General features: G+C 49.5%; 1 protein-coding gene and 1 long non-coding RNA gene across 4 annotated transcripts in view; one reads left to right on the top strand and one right to left on the bottom strand.

Moving 5' to 3' along the window:
• Nucleotides 1-19717, top strand: part of RAD51B (RAD51 paralog B) — a 549911-nt gene that overhangs the window by 519726 nt on the left and 10468 nt on the right. The gene's annotated exons all lie outside the window — the stretch shown is intronic.
• Nucleotides 7952-18078, bottom strand: LOC107545666 (uncharacterized). The gene is made up of 4 exons (XR_001604055.2): nucleotides 18007-18078; nucleotides 16729-16884; nucleotides 13427-13586; nucleotides 7952-7978 (listed from the first exon to the last, which is right to left on the bottom strand). It is a non-coding gene; the product is annotated as an uncharacterized LOC107545666 (long non-coding RNA).

Raw genomic sequence — 19717 nt, 5'->3', positions numbered from 1 at the left:
CCCTTGACCGGAATAGAACCCAAGACCCTTCAGTCTGTGGGCTGACTCTCTAGCCGCTGAAGCAATCGGGCCAGGGCAGTTTTTGCTATTATTAACAGTACAGCAATCAGCATCCTCATTCATAAGCCCCTTGAGCCACTCTGGTTACTTCTATAGAAAGTGTGATATGGTTGTTAGCACAAGAAGAAATCATCCCTCCACTGGTGTTGGAGATGGTGTCGGCTCTGGATCTAGAAAAGGTGGGTAGATAACAGGTGGCCTGAGGTCTGGTAAGGAATGTCCAGGCAGAGAAGAGCCCACGTTGTTGAACTTGCACCTCTTAGTGTGGTCAAAGCCAGACCATCTGCCTGGAGCAAGGAGAGGAGATGTGGAATAAGGGACTTGGATTTTAGCTCTCACCACACAAAGCAAACAAGGATCTAACCAAAGGATGGAAATTGTTTGGCAGCACTGAGAGCCCAGCTGAGGTCACACCATGGGTTTAGTGATAAAGGCCATTGGTATAGACACACAACTCTCCCAGTGAGGCTGAGAGACGCAACCACGGTGGGGTGGAGGTAAGGTGGGGAGCTTAGACTTATCTCAGGTTTGAGAAATGGCCTGACATCCAGCCAGAGTTCAGAGAACCTCATGAAATCATTCCCTGCCCAAAATAGTAAGATTACTGTAACACTAAAGTAAAAATAGTCTTTGCAGCCTAAAAATTTGCCTGCTAAGATGGCCTCACAGACCCAACATGAGCTGGACGTAGACCCTGAGTTGCTTTTACGGTATAATAGCAATGAACAATTTCTACAGCATAGCACAATGTACAGAGTGCTTTATACACTATGTCAGCCCAGTCTCTTGGGGCAGAAGAGAGTACTGAGGCTCAGAGAGCGAGATCTGTCCCAGTGCAAACATGTAGCAGCAGTAGAATAGGGCTTCAGGCCAGCATGAAGGCCAGAGATATGATCATTAATGCACTCTCTTAGGACCATCTCTTCTGTCCTTGAAAGATGGCTTTTGTTGGAAAATAAATATACACTATGCCTGTGACCTTGACCTCCTTAGCAAGATGAATTACCCAGGTGCTCTACCAGGAAAAGCCAATTCTCTCCATGCTTGGAGAGCAGCTCAGTGTTCTCCCTACCAGGCTGGTCCTCTCTCTGTGCCTTGAACAGACCACATCCCTTCCTGCCACAGGAGTGTTACCTCTGCACCTGGACTCTTCTCTCCCAGACGTGGCCACAGCTCATTCCCTAAGGTCACCATCTCAGTGGTGCCTTCCCTGACCACCTTATTTTAAATTGCACCCGTCCCACTGCCGACCCCCACCGCTGACTCGTCTGACCTTCCTCCCTGGCTTTATTTTCTCCATAGCATTGATTACCTTCTAGTATACTATTCATTTTCTTGTTTGCTATTTGTTCTCTCTACTGGATTGTAAGTGTGATGAGGGCAGGATTTTTGTATGTTTTGTTCCCTGCTGTTTCCCCATGTCCAGACATATAAGATACTCAAAGAGTAATTGAATGAACCCCGGCCGGGGTGGCTCAGTTGGTTGGAACGTCACCCCATGCACCAAAAGGTCGCTGCTTTGATTCCTAGTCAGGTTACGTACCCAGGTTGTGGGTTCAATCCCTGGTCAGGGAGGCAAGCGATCAATGTTTCCCTCTCACATCGTTTCTCTCTCTCTCCCTCTCCCTTCCTCTCTCTCTAAAATCAATAAAAACATATTTTTTTTAAAAAGGAATTGACTGAACAGCAGTAGAGGTATTGGAATAAGTAAAAAACCCTCAAGAGCACTAGCACAGCGACTGGCTCACAATAGGGAATCCATATGCATTGGTTCCCTTTCTCTCCTTCCCTTCTTCTGTGTTAAATGTTATTTGCTCAGCACAGCCATCTTTTAACATTAAAATGCTTCTGGAAGAGGTAGCACATTAAGCCTGGCTGTCCAGTCCATGAAGCTGATACTGCAGGGGAAAATAACCCACACTGGCCCTCAAGCGGGCGAGTCACACCCCGAACCAGCCAGGCTCTAACCTTGTCCATCTAATGAGGGGTGAGGGGAAGTGTGGTCCCAGGGGGCAGTTCAGTGCTGTCTCTCATTCCACCCAGGTGGGCATCAATGTGGGGGAGGCTGGAGACACGCCCGGGGGACCCAGACGGAGGGAGGCTTCCTCTCTGCTGCCTGCTGGAGTTGCCACCTTCCCGGCAGCTGCGCAGGTGAGTCCTGGGTCTCCGCTCACTGACCTGTGCAGGGAGGGGAAAGGTCTTCCTCAACCCTCTCAAGGACCCTCGCTGGGTCTGAAAATTAAACTGACAAAGACAGATTAGCAGCAGAAAAGCATACACATTTATTTAATATCAGTCTTCTGGGACTCGGGAGCCTTCATAAGGAAATAAGGCCCTAAAGAAACAGTTTGATCGAAGTGTTTTTATGCTGGATTTGATGAGAGAGCCATCGGGGAGGAAATAAGAGTTTAAGAAACATGAGGGGAGTGTAGTCAGCTAGGGGGACACAGCAAGGCCTGTTGGTTAGGATTCTCTCGGTGTCCCTTTGTCTTGGGAGATAAGCTATAGCTCTGGGTGTAGGTAGGGCCCCCCTCACCTGAGGGCTTTGTGGCGTCTCTCAGGGAGAAGCCTGGGGGAGGGGAGAGTGGCCCTCCTGCTTCTGCTGTCCCAGGCTCCTTCTGCTTAAAATACTGAATGTGCCAGGCGGTGTATTTGGGGTCGCGTGTCCTAAAGCTGTCACCTGCCATGGGGTTGCAGAGGGTCCCTTCTCTTCAATGGGGCACTGCTGAGTGACTCATTGACACACTCACCCCTTGGTCCTGACATCCCTGTATTCAGTGGATGTGTGCTGAGTGGCCACCATGTGTCTGGTGTCCCCCTGGGGCCCGGAGAAGCCTTGGTGAGCAGGACAGACGCAGACGTGTTGCTCCCGGACCTCACACATGAACATGCACCAGACCCACCCAACCTCACCACACACCCCAAGCGTCTCGCTGTCCCCTGACACATGCTTTCCTGCCTCCCACGCTCACTCCTTGCTGCCCCCGGGAGCCCCCGCATCTTCAGCAGCGCCTTTCCTCCTGCCTGTGTTCCCAGAGCCTCCGTGGTCTCCACGCCTTGGCCCGCAGCCTTCTCCGCCTCCCCCAGGAAGCCTTTCCTGACTACCAGCAAGCTCCTTCTGTTCTCCCCACGCCCCTGCCACCTCTCCTTGAACATTTCCGTCACCTCCCTGAATGGAGGTCATTTTCTTGACATACATGACTTAGCTATTGCACCATGTAGACTGTGAACCCTTTAAAGACAAGCACTAGGGATTAAAATGGCTTTTATCCTGCACAGAGTTACTACCGTGCCGTGCACACGGAGCCCCTTAAATCAGAGCTGATTGAGTCAGCTCCCCAGAGCAGAGCAGGCCGTGGAGAGGCTGCCCACGGAAGGCTGGCAGCAGAGCCCATCGGCATCCCAAGCGGGCCTGCCGCCTTCAGGTCTGAGCCCTAGGAACAACTCCAGTGGCCTTGAAGAATTAATATTGCTGTCAGAGGGGCTGCCCTTCAAAGGGTCCTGATAGCTCTTGTTATATGCAAAGTGGAAAAGGTAAGGGGACTGTTCTCTGCATTTCCTGCCTTTCAATTGAGTGAGGACAGACAGATGATTTATTGGGCATTTCCTAGCCTCTCCTTCACCGTAGGAAACCAGCCTGAAAAAAAAAGGTGCAAATTTTAAAAAGATGTGTGGCTGTTTTGGGGGGTGGTGGGGGAGAATTCCTGCGTACCATTAAAGAAAAAAAAAAAACTCTCTACCAGCAGGAACTCTGATCTAGAGGCAACTAACCATAAATTTCCACCACCCTCTGAGAGCTCAAAGCACTGGTGCTGGGACCGGGAGGGAGTGGGGCCGGCAGAGTGAGGCTGTGAAGTGCTGTCCTCGCTCAGCTCCCTGTTTCCAGATGATCAAGCTTGGGCTTAGGGTGGTGGCAGTGTGGCCTGAGTCATCAGCCATCACCACGGAGGAGCAGGGGGTGCAGGGGCCTTCAGAACCTTTCAAGTGTTGGTTTCAGTTGGAAACAGTTAAATATCTCCACCCCACCCCTTCCCCCAAGAGAGAGAGAGCACGAGTGAGCCATGGAAAGGGGCCAAGAACTGGGGGCTCAGCAGATGCAAAAGCCTGATGCATAAACTTAGCTTCCCTTCACTCTGCAATGGGAGTTAGTTTCCTAGGGCTGCTCTAACAAGGTTTTACACACTGGGGCTTACCACAGAAATTTATTGTCTCATAGTCCTGGAGGCTACGAGGCTGAAATCAAGATGTCAGCAGGGCCCTGACTGGTGTGGCTCAGTTGGTTGGGCATCATCTAAAAGGTTGCTGATTCGATTCCTGGTTGGGGCACATGCCCGGGTTTGGGGCTCGATCCCCAGTGGGGGGGCATGCAGGAGGCCGCTGATAGTGGTTGGCTCTCACATGGATGTTTCTCTCTCTCCCTCTCCTTTCCTCTCTCTCTAAAAAATCAATTTAAAAAAATATTTTTAAAAAGATGTCAGCTGGGCCATGCTGCCCCAAAAGCTCTAGGAAAGAATCTTTTCTTGCTCTTTCTGTCTTGTGGTGGCTGGCAATCCTTGACGTTCCTTAACTTGTAGTCGCATCACCCTGATCTCTGCCTCCACCTTCACATGGCCGTCTTCTCTGTGTGTCTGTATCTTCTCCCAATGTATGTCTGTCTCTGTCTCTTCTCTCCTTATAAGGACACCAGTGATATTGGAATAAGGGCCCACCCTACTCTAGTATGACCTCCTCTTAGCTTACATCTTAGTTACATCTGCAAAGACCCTATTTCCAAAGAAGGTCATATCCACAGGCAAGGACTTCAACATATCTTTTTGGACACAATTCAACCCACAACAGGAGTCAAATGTTTATTGTCTATGACCACATTGGGAAGACTTAGGTTACTTAACCAGTGACTGTGTGTGTATGTATGTGTGTGTATCTGTGATTTATATTTATATAGCATCATATATATACACACAAATACCTATACATATATGTGTTGTGTGTATATATATACATAAATACCTATAATATAATAGATATTTGCCTATATATACATATAATATTATATGTATTTATATGGTGTACTTATATAATATATATGATACTATATAAATATATATGATACTATGTAGATGACATTATACATATACAAATGGCAGGTATTTGTGACTTATATATATGATGAATGAAATAATATAAATATATGTGACACTAATAAGTATATATGACACTGTATGAATACAAATCATAAAAGCAATTCTGAGTAATGCCCTAATTTTATTAATCTGAAGTGTAAGACCACAGAGCTGCTCTTAATGCTTTTCCTGTGGTTTTCCCACTAAAGAGGAGGTGGGGAAAGTCTGTCTGTGCCGCAGACACCAGCACTTGCCCAGCTGGACTCCGGAGAGGACTCAGCATGTGGGATGGACAGAGGCGCTCTGTGTCTGCCTGCCTGCCCCCAGCCCCATAGGGCAGCAATGTTGCTGGCCACGCAGGGCTCTTCTCTACCTTGTTTCAGAAGAGAAAGCCCAGGCCCGGAAAAGTGGCTTGCCCAAGTCCACACATGCACAAGCAGCTCCTGAAGTGGAAGCTGCCTCCACACACCCAAGGGCACCCCCACTCACACCACTGCCTTCTGTATCTCCTCCGTGCCCCACTTTTCCCACAAATAGTCAGATTTTTCACTTGAATTTCTTTCACTGAGCATGCCCAAATGTGGTCACAAAAATAGCACTATTTTCCCTTCAAATAAGCTGAGAAATTATCTTCATGGAGGTCTTACTACATGCCAAGTTTAAAGTACTTTGTGTTCAGTTGTTTTGGAGTTGTTGGTGAGATGGGGGTTGGGGAACCTTCCTTTTTCAATTTTATAAAGGTTTTTTGTTTGTTTTTTTCATTTTTTCAAACTCCAAGCTGACTGACCAAACGTTTCATCTCATTTTCTGGACACAGTGGCCTGCCTGGGATGTCTTTTATTAATGAGTTGGAGACTCGGGTCTCTCAGGGGCTGCCTGTCTCCTAAGCCTCTTTGAAAGCGGCCTTCAGAAGACTTGGCATGGCTCTCACCCTCACAGGCACTCCTGTGCCCCGGCAGCCCACCTACCTGGATCCCCACCTGCTCTCTCCACTTGGTGAGGCTGCCCCACTTCCCTTCAGAAGCCCTCAGGCCTGATTCACTCTCCATCCTCTTGCTGGGATCACCCAGCAGGAAACGGGCCACATTCAGGAATGCTTTTTCAATGGGGTTCTGGAGGCATTCTGCTTGGGACCTTTGCTGGGGAATTTTGTGTCAGGGCCTTCGCCCATCCAGGGCTTCCAAATGACTGGCAGAGATATCATGCAGACTCTTACCCTGCCTCCGCCGTTCCCCACTTCCTTTCACCCCAGCCTCCCCACTTGAGAAAACCCCTGTCTGTACCCAAATAAACCCCGAGCTCTTTACAGTGCCCACTCCACAGCCTCTGACGGACGAGAGGCAGAGCTCAGAGTGGCACTGCCTGCCTGGTTCAATACATCCTAATTCAGAAAAAGCCTAGATTGTGGGCTTCAGACTTTAGGGACCATCAAGATCCCTTGGGAAGCTTGTTAAAACTGCAGATTTCCAGTCCCACAGCTGAAAATCGTATTGATCTGCATACATAAAGCACCGAGAGGATACTGGTGCTCATGGGCTAGGGGCCACCCTTGGGGAAATATGGCCTGATTCTTGGTCAGGTGTGCGACATGGGGTCTCTACCTCCACTATGAGGAAGTGACTAGAAGGAAGTAAAGACCAGAAGTGAGAGGGTACAGACTGAGGCACAAATATAAGCCAGATGGGTGTGGGCTGGGCTGGGCTGGGCCTGGGAGGGGGGTTGAGGAAGGACAGGCACTTCCATTTGTAACTGCTCGGGGACTAGCGCTGTAGGGCTCCATGTGGAAACTGCAGTAACAGTGACAGGAGAGGCGTTTAAATCTCCTGCTGCAATGTGGGGATGGCAGAGCCTCGTCCTGGGTCTGGGGCAGGCCATCAGGCCACAGAGGAGCTGCCCCTGAATTCTGATGGGGGAGCTCCTTCAGCAGCTCCTCGGAGGCAGCACAGCCTGGTGAATAAAGACCCTGGCTTTGGAATCACCCTGCCTGGGTGATTGTCACTTGTCTGGTCTCTCTGTGTGAACCTGAGCAAGCTGCTACTGTCTCTGTGCCTCCGTTGCCTCATCTGAAAAGGAGGACAATGGCATCCACCTCGGGATCACTGAGAAGACCGAGTAAGGCAATACTGCAAAGTGCGGAGCAGTCCTGGGAGCAGAGAGGGCTGGATGAACATGAGCTGTTGTCATCTGTTCTCCTAGCTGCTCCCATCTCCCATGGTCTTCTGCAGAATTAGGCCACAGGAAAAATTTGGATAGCTTGTCTCACTGTTCCCAGAAAGCATTTGGCTTTCCCTTTTGCTCCCTCTGAAAGCTCTGGACACCTATGAATGCCGGTTTGGAACAGGCATCTCCCTTCTTCTCCAAGTGACCCCACCTCGTGGGACATTTATAGCCCTTCCCGTGATCCTGAAGGAACCGCTCACCAGATGGGGGCCAGACCTCTGCAACTGAAAACTCTGGTTTTGAATTCCAAACCCCTGCCTGACGAAGGCTGCATGATCTACAAGGTGAGATCGGGAGTTCCAGGTTGGAATCAAAGGCTCTGGAACAGATGGAGAGAGGAAATGCACACACTCGGAGCCCCGGACAGCACGCAATTAATCCCCAAGTAGGCCGCAAGGGCTTTTGTGCTTGTTTCAGCATCTGAGTGCTTTTTGCCTCGGTTTCCTCCTACACGGCGGAGCCAGCACCCACAGGCATGTCGTGGTGCGTGGTAAACCAGCTCCTTTTAAGTGCCGTGTGATATTCGGAGCAGTAGTACTGTTGGCTTTCTGTTCTCAGTGATCAGCTGCGAGGACCTAAGTGAATGAGAGCTGCTATAACTTTATACATAAAAGATCCTTATTTACCATAGTAACCAAGCATCCCCACCAGCTTGTCATCCCCTCGGGCTCTCATCAACAGAGCACGGCTGAAAGGTGAAACCCACGTTTTGTGCTCATCTGGTGTGTGCCACAGACATCCCAAGGTGAGTATTCCTGAGCCCAAGAAGTGAGGAAAGGCGAAGCGACACCTCTGCAAGACAGAGACTCAAAAACCTTTGGGCACACATCCGAACACCTGCCTTGTGTCCTCGCAGGGCAAGGCCTCACTCTTGTGCTCCATGGAAGGACCTGGACCGGCCAGGGTTCACCACAGGGCACCAGGGGCCAGCCTCCCTCCCCCGCTGCTCCTTGGCCAGCTGGAAGGCAGAGGCTGAGAAAAGCGCCACAGTATGCCATGTTGACTCTGCTGAGTTCAGAGAGCTTCCCATTTGCCTTGGCCAAGGAGAAAAGTTCTTTATTCCCCCAGCCTCCAGGCCTGCCAGCCCCAAGGCTGAGTGAGCAGGTTTCCCCTCCCTTCTTTGACCCCCACGCTGTGACTTGCAGAGTTCAATGAAAAGGCCCATCCAGACGGGCCAGGCTGGGTTTGCAAGGAGCCTGCTTTATCCCCAGTGCATGCCCACTGCTCCCTCCCAGATCAGCCAGCCAGGCCGGCCCAGTGATACTCCTGAGCTGGCTTTTTCTTTCTTTTTCTCCTAAGTCTAGAGCCCAGTTATTTACCCAAAGAAAACAAGGAAGTGACAAGGTAACAGAGTACACATGTTGTGAAAATATGCAGGCTGAGGCTGAGGAAAAGAAAACATTCTTCCATAAGTAGCTGCCTTGTTAATTCATTTTTTTCTCCAGATTAGAACCAGCCATTTCTTGTGCTCCTTCAAGCACCTTCTGTGGTTTCCTGACAGCTGCCTTCAAGGGGTGAGATTTGGCTTGAAAAATGGGCCATCGGTCATGCTTCGAAGGGAGGGCAGAAACCAAAATTCCCAGATTGCTCAAATTCGCTGCTCCCTTTCTAGATGGGAACGGAGGAGGGAGAGGTGGCGGGAAGAGGATTGTATAAACTCCGAGGCGTCACCTGATTTTCCATAAGAAATGACAGCTCAGTAATGAACGGTCCTTGGGACGTGCTTTTTTACCTCCCCTGGAATTGGTTTCCGATCCCTGGCAAGCTTCTGCGCCGTAGCCTTGAGCTACAGCCACAGGCCGATTCTCGGCAATTAAAAAATAATATTGGCCCTGATAGAGAACTCTTGGGCACCCCCACACACATACACACCCTTTTCATTATGTGCCAAAGATCACTTTCCCAAACCTGTTTCGGAACAGCTGGCTGCATCTGAGGAGCAGGCTCCAGCCCTGCAGACCCTGAGTGGACTGGGGAGGGGCAGTGTTATTAATAGCATTTGTTCCGCCTGGTGTCTGGGGCAGAAGAGGGGTAATCTGTGTCTTTCGGGGAAGTTGGGCCATAATCCGTTTGAAGCTCAATTTTTCTTCACCAGGTCGTTTAAGCATCATGACTGACACAATGGCAGAGAAAGCCAGCGGAGAGGCTCGCTGTGGCCAGCATCCCTCTGGTATAAATCTTCATGCTGCTCATTTTTCCTTCCTCGCTGTTCCCAGCCTCCTTTTCAGCCTGTGGGTGTTGGCCCACAGCTTGGCCAGGCTCCCTTCAGGAGAGGTCACACCGCAGAGGCCTGGACAGTCCCTGTTAGCATTGCTGTGGTACTTTCTGTTAACAGGAGGTCTCTGGAGCTGGGCTGTCTGTCCCAGCATGGGACAGGCCTTTGAGAAAGAGTATGGAGTGGTCCCCTTTCCCAGAACAGAGGCTGGTACCCTGAGTGGGTAGCTCAGGTTGCAGGAGCCTTGCCATCCCTTGTCTATAGCCACAGAGTTCCTCAGCTCCCCACCACCAGCACCCAGTAGCCTTCACCTCAGAGGGTGAATATCTCACTGGCTCCCCACATGGCTTGCCGCCACCATAAGGCACCTTCCTAAGAGCCCAGGAGAGGGCTGGACTTCAGCCCTGGAATGATCTTGATTTGGTTGGGTTGAACCTAAAGTGGAAAGCCTGAGTGCAAGGTTGATTATGGGTCTGATGATAAGGTTTGGCCTCCGGGTAGGTGTCTCCCACTGACAGAGCTGGTGGGCAGAAGGGACTTCCAATCAGAGTCTGAGGCCTAGTGGTCAAGGGGGCCTCGGAGTGCTAGTGTTTGGGGCAGGGGTTGGGAAAGCCCAGCCATGCCCCCTAGTGAGCACTCTTAACATGGGCCACCAGGTTCCCACTGGGTGAACACAGCCTCTCCCCACCCTGGGCCAGGCTCCAGTCTCTGGCCGTAGGTGAAAGACGATTTCCGATGATTGTTTTCAGATATTCTACGTCCAGTGCATGAAAACACAATAGTGACAGGAAAATCCACTCCCCACACTCTGCGCCCCACACACACCACCACAATACAAAGATGGTCCCATCTCTCACTATGGGAAGGTCAGAGGACCCTTTTCTCATTACAGTCCTTGATGTGGGTCCAAGGGAAGCAAGGCCTTTGAACTCTGCCACATCCACAGCCGGCCCAGCTGCGAGGGTGTGGACGGAGAGCCAGACAGGACGTGCTGCCTTATCAGGGGCCAATCTCAGGCCCTCCTGTGAGGGCCAAGCTTCCTCCAGCAAAAGGTGACTTAGAGCCATTTGTTCAACCATCTGAGGAGGCTGAGAAGGGCGCAGGGGCAATGAGATCTGAGTCTGTCAGAGCCAGGCCTTTCTGTGGGGACTGTGTTCTAGTCCCAGGCACATCTCTCCCTTGAACTAAGCCCTTCACTTTCTCACCTTTCCATTTCAGCCTTCTTTAAAGTGCCCCTGAGCAACCCTGGCCAAGTGGCTCAGTAGGCTGGAGGGTGGTTCTGTACACCAAAATGGTATGGGTTCAGTCCCCTGTTGGAGCACATGCAGGAGGTGGCCGATCGATGTTTCTCTCTCTTTTCCTCTCTCTAAAATCAAGTTTTTAAAATTTCCCATTTAAAAAAATAAAATGAAAAGTTTCTGAGCAGCAAATAATGGTGCAGAGAAATGACTACTAAGCCTTTGGTAAAGAGCAGGGAATGAATTCTGTTGACATTCACTTTTAAGAACCAGCCTCTGGGCTTCTATGATTGTTGCTGAAAGGTTTTTCTCTGCATTCTGGGTGAGGCTAGTTCAGATGCCCCCTACTCTCCCGACCTCTGCCTTCCTTTACCAGAATCTGAGATGTGGAGCATTGCAGGGCTTTGATTGGTCACGGAATCCAACATCCCTACTGATACAGGATGTCCCAACAGATGACCATCCTGGGGTTGGAATTCTTCCAGGATGGGGTACACACTACTTTGTAGACATCTGAGCCACTATTTGAAAGTTTTCATCCTCAGGAATATCTTTCTTACATTGGGGTAGAATTTCCCACTCTGGACTTTGACCCATTGACTTGGTTTTATAATAATTCTTGAGAGCTGGGCACCAGGATGGCCTGGTCCCAGTATCAGGCAGAGTAGACACATAAAAAAGGCCAAGCCCTTTCCCCTCTGCTTCTCTCTATATCTCATGCTGGATCATTAATATTTTGATTATGTATTGGACAGACTTACTCCTGGTTTCACCCTAATGTATTTTCATGGTGGGCTTTAACATCTTCGTGTCAATATTATCTGTTAAGATAGTGCTGAAAAGATGCTATTTTGGGGGGAATATGCTCAGAGGAAGCAACTGCTCACTGTGTGTCTCACTCCATTGGGTTATCCCAGTGCAGCTAGGGCATGTACCTGGATCTCTTCTTCTTCAAGGGGGTTTTACCACTTGCGTCCTTCCCTGGTACTGTGGCCAGAGCCACTGTTGCTGAGGAAGGTGTATCTGTTGAATTCCTTGGGTATGTTGGATGGAAAATTTGAGGACTACTTTTCTAGAACAAGCTTGTTCCTTCTTGCTGCCAACCTGTCACATTTCCTTGGTTTTTGTCACCTGTCTCTCCTGGCTTCTCTAGGTTATGCAGAGCCAGGACTAACCCTCATCTACAGCTAATGAGAAATTTTACTTGGCTTCTTACTAGAACGTTAGCTCTGGGAGGGCAGGGAGTTTGTCTGTTTTCTTTGCTGCTCTGTCCTCAGAGTCTGTAACGATTGGTTGAAGGACTGACTGGTCTCTAAGATGCTGAAAACCACATCTTTCTCTCTTCCACTCTGTCCTAAAAATCTAGAGAATAAGAAAGAGGTGAACCTGGTCCATTGTCTACAGAACTGACTTATTTATCATCCTTGTTAGATATTAGGAAAACAACATCAAGGCCAAATCTCAAACAGCAAATAAGCAGCAAAGCCAGGCCAGCCCGCAGGCTGAGTGTCCCTTGTCTTACATGCTCTGTTATTCCAGTTTCACTCATCATGCGACCTTGATGCATTTGTAGAAAGCTGGTGCTCATGGAGCACTGCAGGGTCTCACCCACTGCAGGGGCTGCCAGATCAACCACGCTCTCCACAGCTCTGTGCACAGATAGTCATGAAATCATAACATACACCTACTGAGCTGGGAGAAACTCCTGGTACCTTGTGGACTAGGAGAATGTTCTAGTCTTTCTTCTCTCTAACCTCTCATCAAACCCCACTACTATAGCTACTATTTTTATTATATCATTTCTCAGCTCTAAAACCTATCAGGTCTTCTTATGTTCTCCAAAATCAAGTCCCAACTTCTCTGCTTGGCCTCCAAGGTTCTTCAGCATCTGGCCCCACCTTACCTATCCAACCTAGCTTCTCATTACACCTTCACTGTGTACTCCCTCCCACCATCTATGGTCAGGCCACATTGTTCACTGTCTCCCCCATGTCTTCCTTCCTCAATATGCTTGTTTCTGTTGATATCCCCCAATAAGCTCAGAGTTCTATTTTTTTTTTAATTAAATAGACTTTCTTTTTTTCAGAGTAGTTTTAGGTTTATAGCAAAATTGAGCAGGAAGTAAAGAAATTTCCTATATATCTCCTACCCTCACACATGCTCAATCCCTTACCGACATCCCTCCCCCAACAGTGGTATATTAGTTATAACTGGTGAACTTGCATTGACTCATCACTATCACCCAAAGTCCGTATTTTACATTAGGGTTCACTCTTAGTGTTGTACATTCTACGGGTCTTGACAAATGTGTAATGACACATACCCATTATAGTATCATACACAATCGTTTCACTGCCCCCACAATCCTCTGTACTTTCCATACCTCCTTTTTATAATTGTATTTTCTGCCCAGTCATCGTGGACAGTGCAAGTTCTGCTTTCTTCACAAAGCCTTTCCCAATGGCCGTGTCCACACAGATCTCTCCTTTCCCAGGGCTCCCGCTGCCCCCACCCTTGACGGTGCCATCTCCCTGTTAGCTCTGCCTGTGTAACTACAGTAAGCATAGTACCTGGATTCCTCCGCTGTGCCTGGCCTGTGGTGGGAGTTCCATAAGCAGGGCCACCATTGCATAGGAGCCTCATTCACGCGGGAAGGGGAACCCTGGAGTTACGAAATGCCATATCCCTGTTCATAAGTCCTTGATGATTGAATATAACCCAATCTAGGACCTGGACAAGAAATAATGATCCTTATCATGGTCCAGTTCAATCTTCAGCTGATCACTGACTAACTGCTATGTGCTAACCAGCAGCAATACCAAGATGGATAAAACAGTAATTCTACCCTCAAATGGATTATAGTCTTGTGACAGAAAAGTAAGGAAGCTGATCGCCATAATACACTGTGAACAGTGCTAAGATATGAATGTATGAAGAATATAGCACTTGCTGTGTAGCGTGAAGAATCAGCAGGAATTTGCCAGGTAGGTGAGTGGGTGGAGGGCATTCCAGCAGAAAGGGACAGCACTGGAGAAATGAAAGTACCTGGCATAGTTAGAGACTTGCAAGTGGCACAGTTCATTTCCCAATGAGAAAATCGGGAGCCCGGTGGTTAAAATGATGGTCTGTGATCCCCAAGAAAATCTGTACCAGATCATTGGCACAGCTGACTGTGTGTTCACGCTCAGTTTCTGCTCCTGAAATCAGAAACTAAAGAATACCATCTCCTGCTTACCACCTTTTGCTCCTCTGAGATGGTAAGCCCCAGAGCCCCGGCGTATCTTGTTCATTTGCACTGTGCTGTGTTGCTTGTGCTCAGTAGGGCGTCTATTCAGCAGTGGAGCGGGATCCTCTGGGGCCCTCACAGGAAGGCTTCAGAAATGGGCAGCTGTCCACAGGCTTCCTGTGAAGCTTGCACTGGACTGTCTCAGCCTACCTCAAACATTCTTCCTCTTTCTAATTTTCTGATATTTTGGATATTAGAAATCTGGTTTAATCGCCTCACTGCCAGTGTGGGCAAAAATAGAGCAGTTTCCACCCCTTACCCGGCTTCCTCTCCCCACCCAGTTGCTAGGCGGTTGGTCTCTGGCTGCCATGTTGGGGTTTAGACGTGACTGGGCTCCCCCACTGCATGGCCCAGTCCCAGGGTGTGAAAAGAGTGCTGGGGTCCGGGCGGATGAAAGGGCTGCGGGCCAGTGTTGTGATTCTGGGCACCTCTAATTTCCCCTTTCTCTGTCTCCCCTCTGCGTCACCAGCAGGAGTTTGCTGGAGGCTTCTAGAGCCGGTCTTTGTTTCACCTGGGAAAGTCCCTGCGGGGAGAGCGAAGATCTCCCCCGAGGAGTGGGCTGGAGCCCTGACCTCTGTCACCTGAATTGTTTGGACCAAGAAGCCCCCATAGGGGTTAGAGGGGTGATCAATTGGCAACGTGCAGAGTAAAGGCCCCTCTCTCCCTCTCCCCCTCCGCTTATTGTGCTTGGAAGGGCAGCGGGGTCAGCGGCAGCAAACTGAAGGGCCGGCCGGCCGCGCCTTGAAAGGGGCCGTTTTGTGTTTCAGTAATGAGCTCTCCCCCCTTGGATGCACTCAGATTTCATGAGTTACAGGGAACCTGTCAACCGCTGTTTTCATTGTATGGGGCTCACAGGGAACTTGGATATAGGGCAAGCTTGTTTCAAAGAGAGCAGGGGAAAGAAAGTGGTGAATAGATGCAACGCGCCGTCATATGCAGATCACAGCCCCGGTTGCTACGGGACACCTCTGCTGCCCAGAGGACCAAATGCCGAAGGTCCTGTATGGATGCGCCGCCTCCTTGGAGATGGGAATGCCACTGCTGAAAGGGCACGGCCCGCGGCCACACTGCCAGCAGCCTGCATCCCAGCCACCTCTGCTCCCGCTGGCTGTTCAGCGGGGAGCCCCTCCCCTAGGAGCCGAAGGAACAGGCCAAGCGATCCTGGAAAAGTGAAAAGAGGCAGGTAGAAAGGGCTTTGCTTTCAGAACCACCAGGCCTCTGCTCACAGGAGGGCCACCAGGGGCCCTGCTTTGGGAACTGGGCCCTGAGGTTAAAGACAGGTTTTCACCTTCTTTGTTTGCTGGGCCCTCTGAGAACACTTGGCAATAACATTCCTTTCCTGATGGGTTCATTTTGTAACTGACAGACATTGTTTTCTTTCCCCTGTTTACCTAACGTGGCCCAGAGTAATGGGACAGGCCGTGCCAACAGAGGGAAGAATGAGCCTATCCTGGTGGCCCCTGGGTCCCCAGACCTAGGTCTCTCTGCCATATAGCTCCTTGTCAATTGGCAGCTTGCAGAGTAAAGGCCTCTCTCTCCCTCTCCATTTCCCCACCTTTGGGAACAGAGTAGCCAGGAGCAGAGACCAGAACAGGACCTGCGGGGGAGCCTGAGATTAGGAGAGGACCCAGAATTAAGACTGTCCCCAAGGGGCCCTTCGGCTGTGGGATCACACAAGGCTGTGGGAAGCCAGTCTTGCCACTTTGTATAGGACAGGCCAGGGTAGCCAGGACCAGAAACATCCAGAAGAGTTCATGGGTGGGCCGAAAAGAAACCAGGGGAAGGTACTGAGAGAAGTACCTTTCTAATAGCTGCTTACTGAACACCCTACTCTATTTAAAAGGGCAAAAGCATGGCCCTGTCATCTGGGAGTCTGAGTCTGGGGGCTGTGGCTAAGTCCAGAGGGGGCCAGTGCCCTTGGCAACCTCTTGTGACCTTCTGACCCTCTTGTTCTCACCCCCATGCCCACTTTACCACAGCAAAGTTTCTCTTGGTGAGAGTTGTCAGGATAAAGGATTAAGTCCAGAACCCTGCCCTCAAAGAGTCTTCAAAGCTAGTGAGAGGGTAACTTTTGCATATTATGAGACTATCATTTAAGACATTTGGGGCAGTGGCTAAGGGGAGAAGCTCTGGGGCAGTCAGAGGCCTTGGGCCAGGTGGCTGGGGAGTCTCACACACATAAAACCCCTTATTACTTCAAGTTTACGTTCACTTTCCAGTTTGCACTCATATGTATGTCATTTCTTCCCAACTTCACCAACCACTGAAGGTGATTTGTAAGCCTGGAAGCTCTGTAAAAATGTAAGACATAATGACCCTCCCAAGGAGGAGTCTCCAACATTGGCAGGGGTGAGAGGCGGGGACAGTCAAGGAGCAGCAAGTGGCCCCATCTGTCCTGAAGCACAGGACAGATGACCATGTGGAGCACAGGACAGGTGATATCATGAACTATGGCTAAAGAACCAAGCACTGGGCTTGACTCTGCAGAATAGAGAGAGAGTTTGGGTGGCTAGTGGGTTTATTTTCTATTGCTGCTATAACACATTGTCACAAATTTAGTGCCTTAAATAAATACAAATTCATTACCTTACAGTGCTGGAGATCAGAAGTCTGACATGGGTCTCTCTGGACTAATATCAGGGAATTGTCAGGGTGGTGTTCCTCTCTGGAAAATCCATTTCCTTCCCTTTTCTTGCTTCCAGAATCTGCACACACTCCTTGGCTTGGGGCCCCTTCCTCCATCTGCAAAACCAGCAATGGAAGGCTGAGTCTTGCTCACACCTCATCACTTTGACCTCCTCTTCTGCCTCCCTCTCCCATTTTTAAGGACACTTATGATTACGTTGGATGTACCCAGACAACCCAGGAGAGTCTATTTTAAGGCCAACCAATTAGCCACCTAAATCTCCTTTGCCTTGTAGGTAACATAGTCATAGGTTACAGAGATTAGGACATGGACACTCTTTTTTTTTTTTTAATAATGTTAAGTTGTCAGTTTTGTTTGTTTTTATTTTATCTTTATTGATTTCAGAGAGAGGAAGGAAGTGGGAGAGAGAGAGATAGAAACATCAAAGATGAGTCATTGATTGGCTGCCTCTTGCCTGCCGGGGATGGAGCCCTCAACCCGGGCATGTGCCCTGACCAGGAATGGAACCCCGATCCCCTGGACCCTAGGCTGACACTCAACAGCTGAGCCACGCCCAGCCAGGCAGGACATGGACACTCCTAAGGGACCATTATTCTGCCTACCAGATTTGGTTAGTAGGTTAGTTGTTGTTGGTCAGTTATTAGTTGTTTGTTTGTTACTTGACTGTTTTTTGAGACACCCCCCTGAGACCCGCATTCAAGAGCCAGGTAATCAAGTTTGTTAGAAGAAGGGAAAAGCAAGAGTGAACAGTCTCCAAGGAAGAAGGAGGCCAGCAAGGGAAGCGAACGCTGAATTTATCTCATTGCCTATCAGAATAAATCTCTGAAGCACAGCCCCAAGAACTAGAAAACACACTGTTCTGGGGAAGTTTGTTAGCCCCCACACACCCCTGAGACTCCAGTGCATAGCTAGTTTATACTTCATACAAAAACTTGGTCCCAGGTCCTTGGTTTCTGTCCCATGTCCTCCGGTTTAGAAGCAGGGATATTTATAATGCGTTTTTAAATGTCTGGTCAACCTTTTGAAATATTATCTCTAATCCAAATACACTAGTGGGTTCTGCTAAGTGTCTAGTGGTCCCCTAGATCCTCTCAACCCTACAGCGGGTTTAAGTCTCTCTCTACCACATCAGCGCCAGCCCTGCATGGGCCCTGCCCACTGCCTCGCAGGCTTCACATCTTGCAAGCTGCACTGTCAGCAGCGGCCTCGCCTCCTACCTTGTTGGAAGCTGAAGCTTGCTCTTCAGGAAGGCCATCAAAACTCTTCCCTTTCTTGTCGCACTTGGGGATGGATTTTTGCTGAGGGTCAGGCTCTTCCAAGGTGTGTTTCTCTCAGCAGGGGAGCTGTTCCTCATTTCATAAAAATCAGTCTCCTTGATTTACCATAAATATAGCCATTTCGAGAAACTGGACTGTCTTAGAGAGACAGCGTGTTGTCCTTGCTTTTCCTGAAAGCTGTCCTCCAATCTTGGTCCAGATCAGCCTGGATATAGACAGATGGTCCTACAGTCACGAGTGATAATTAGTAACAGTTACTATTTATTGATCGTTGGCTCTTTGCAGGCACAGTGTTAGCTCTTTGTTGATAGCCTGGGTTAGTAACTTGCCCGATTTGAACCCAAGTCTCTCTGACAGCAGAGCCCACTCTCGGAGTCACTACATCAAAAGGTTCCTCTCTGCCTCCTCTCGTTTCATCAGCATAGATCCTTCCCTGCAGTACCCACCCACCCATGCATAGCCAGCCTCTGAGGATCTACTTCATTAGACAGTGCTGGGCCCACACCTCTGGTTCACAAGGCCCCAGAGCCCATTACCAGCACACGATCATCTCCACGGAAGATCTTCTACCTATATAGCCTGGCTTTCATGCCCTCAGAGGGTCTCCCATTGCGTACACGTTAAGTCTCATTGCCTGCTTCGCTAGGTGGGAAGTTGGTTGTAGGTACACCAGGATCTGCCCATCTCCCTGAGCTACTCCTCCAGGTTCAGTAGAACAGGCGTAAAATCGATCTGAGAGCCATCACGCACTCCCAAGACTATTCCTGATTTAGAAAACCTATACTCAAAAAGAATCAGCCCAGGCCATCAACAAGTGACCTGACTGGCCACTGAACGCTGAGCATGGCTCTGCAGTATTGCTGGTGAGTGGCAGAGAGGACCTCAGGGACATCTTTGTTCTCTATCTCTATTTACTCCCTACATGATCTCACGCTATCTCATAGCTTTATGTGACATCCATCAGCTAGCAGCTCCCAAATTGAATCTCTGGCCTGGACCTGTCCCCTGAATTCCAGAATTGCATAGCTAACTGCCTACTGACATCTCCCCTGGTATATCTGTTGGGCATGTTCAGATTAACATTTCTGGAATCAAACTCCGGATTCTCCTCCCAACACGCTCCTCTCTCATTCTCCCAATATCTGTAAAGGGTAACTCCATCCTTCCAATGGTTCAGGCCAACAGTCGTGGAGCCACCCTTGCCTCCTCTGGGAATTTCACACCACACATCTAAGCCATCAGCAAATTCTGTTGGCAGTTCCTTGAAAATAACCCCCAACAACCTCTTACCACCTTGATTTCTGCTTCACTGCTCAAAGCTACCATCATCCCTTGCCTAGATTATTGCAAAAGCCTTCACCTGGTTTCTGCTTCCAACCTCCCATGTCCCCCTTCAATCTATTCTCAACACTGCAGCCAGAGCGAGTCTTCAAAAACATAAACCAATCGTGTCACACCTCTGCTCAAAGCTCTGCAGGGGCTGCCAGCCTTGCTCAGGTAAAGGTCAGAGTCTTTACAATGGCCTACAGGCCCTGCCTGACATGTCCTCCGCATCTTCCCCCACCTCTTCTCCTCTTGCTCTCTTTGCTGTAGGCACACTGGTCTCCACGCTGTTCCTCCAACACAATGGGTATGGTCCCACCTGAGGACC

Source organism: Miniopterus natalensis, chromosome 1 (genome assembly GCF_054644295.1).
Source record: "Miniopterus natalensis isolate mMinNat1 chromosome 1, mMinNat1.hap1, whole genome shotgun sequence".
Classification (NCBI taxonomy): Eukaryota; Metazoa; Chordata; class Mammalia; order Chiroptera; family Miniopteridae; genus Miniopterus; species Miniopterus natalensis.
This window is presented reverse-complemented; position numbering and strand designations above follow the sequence as displayed.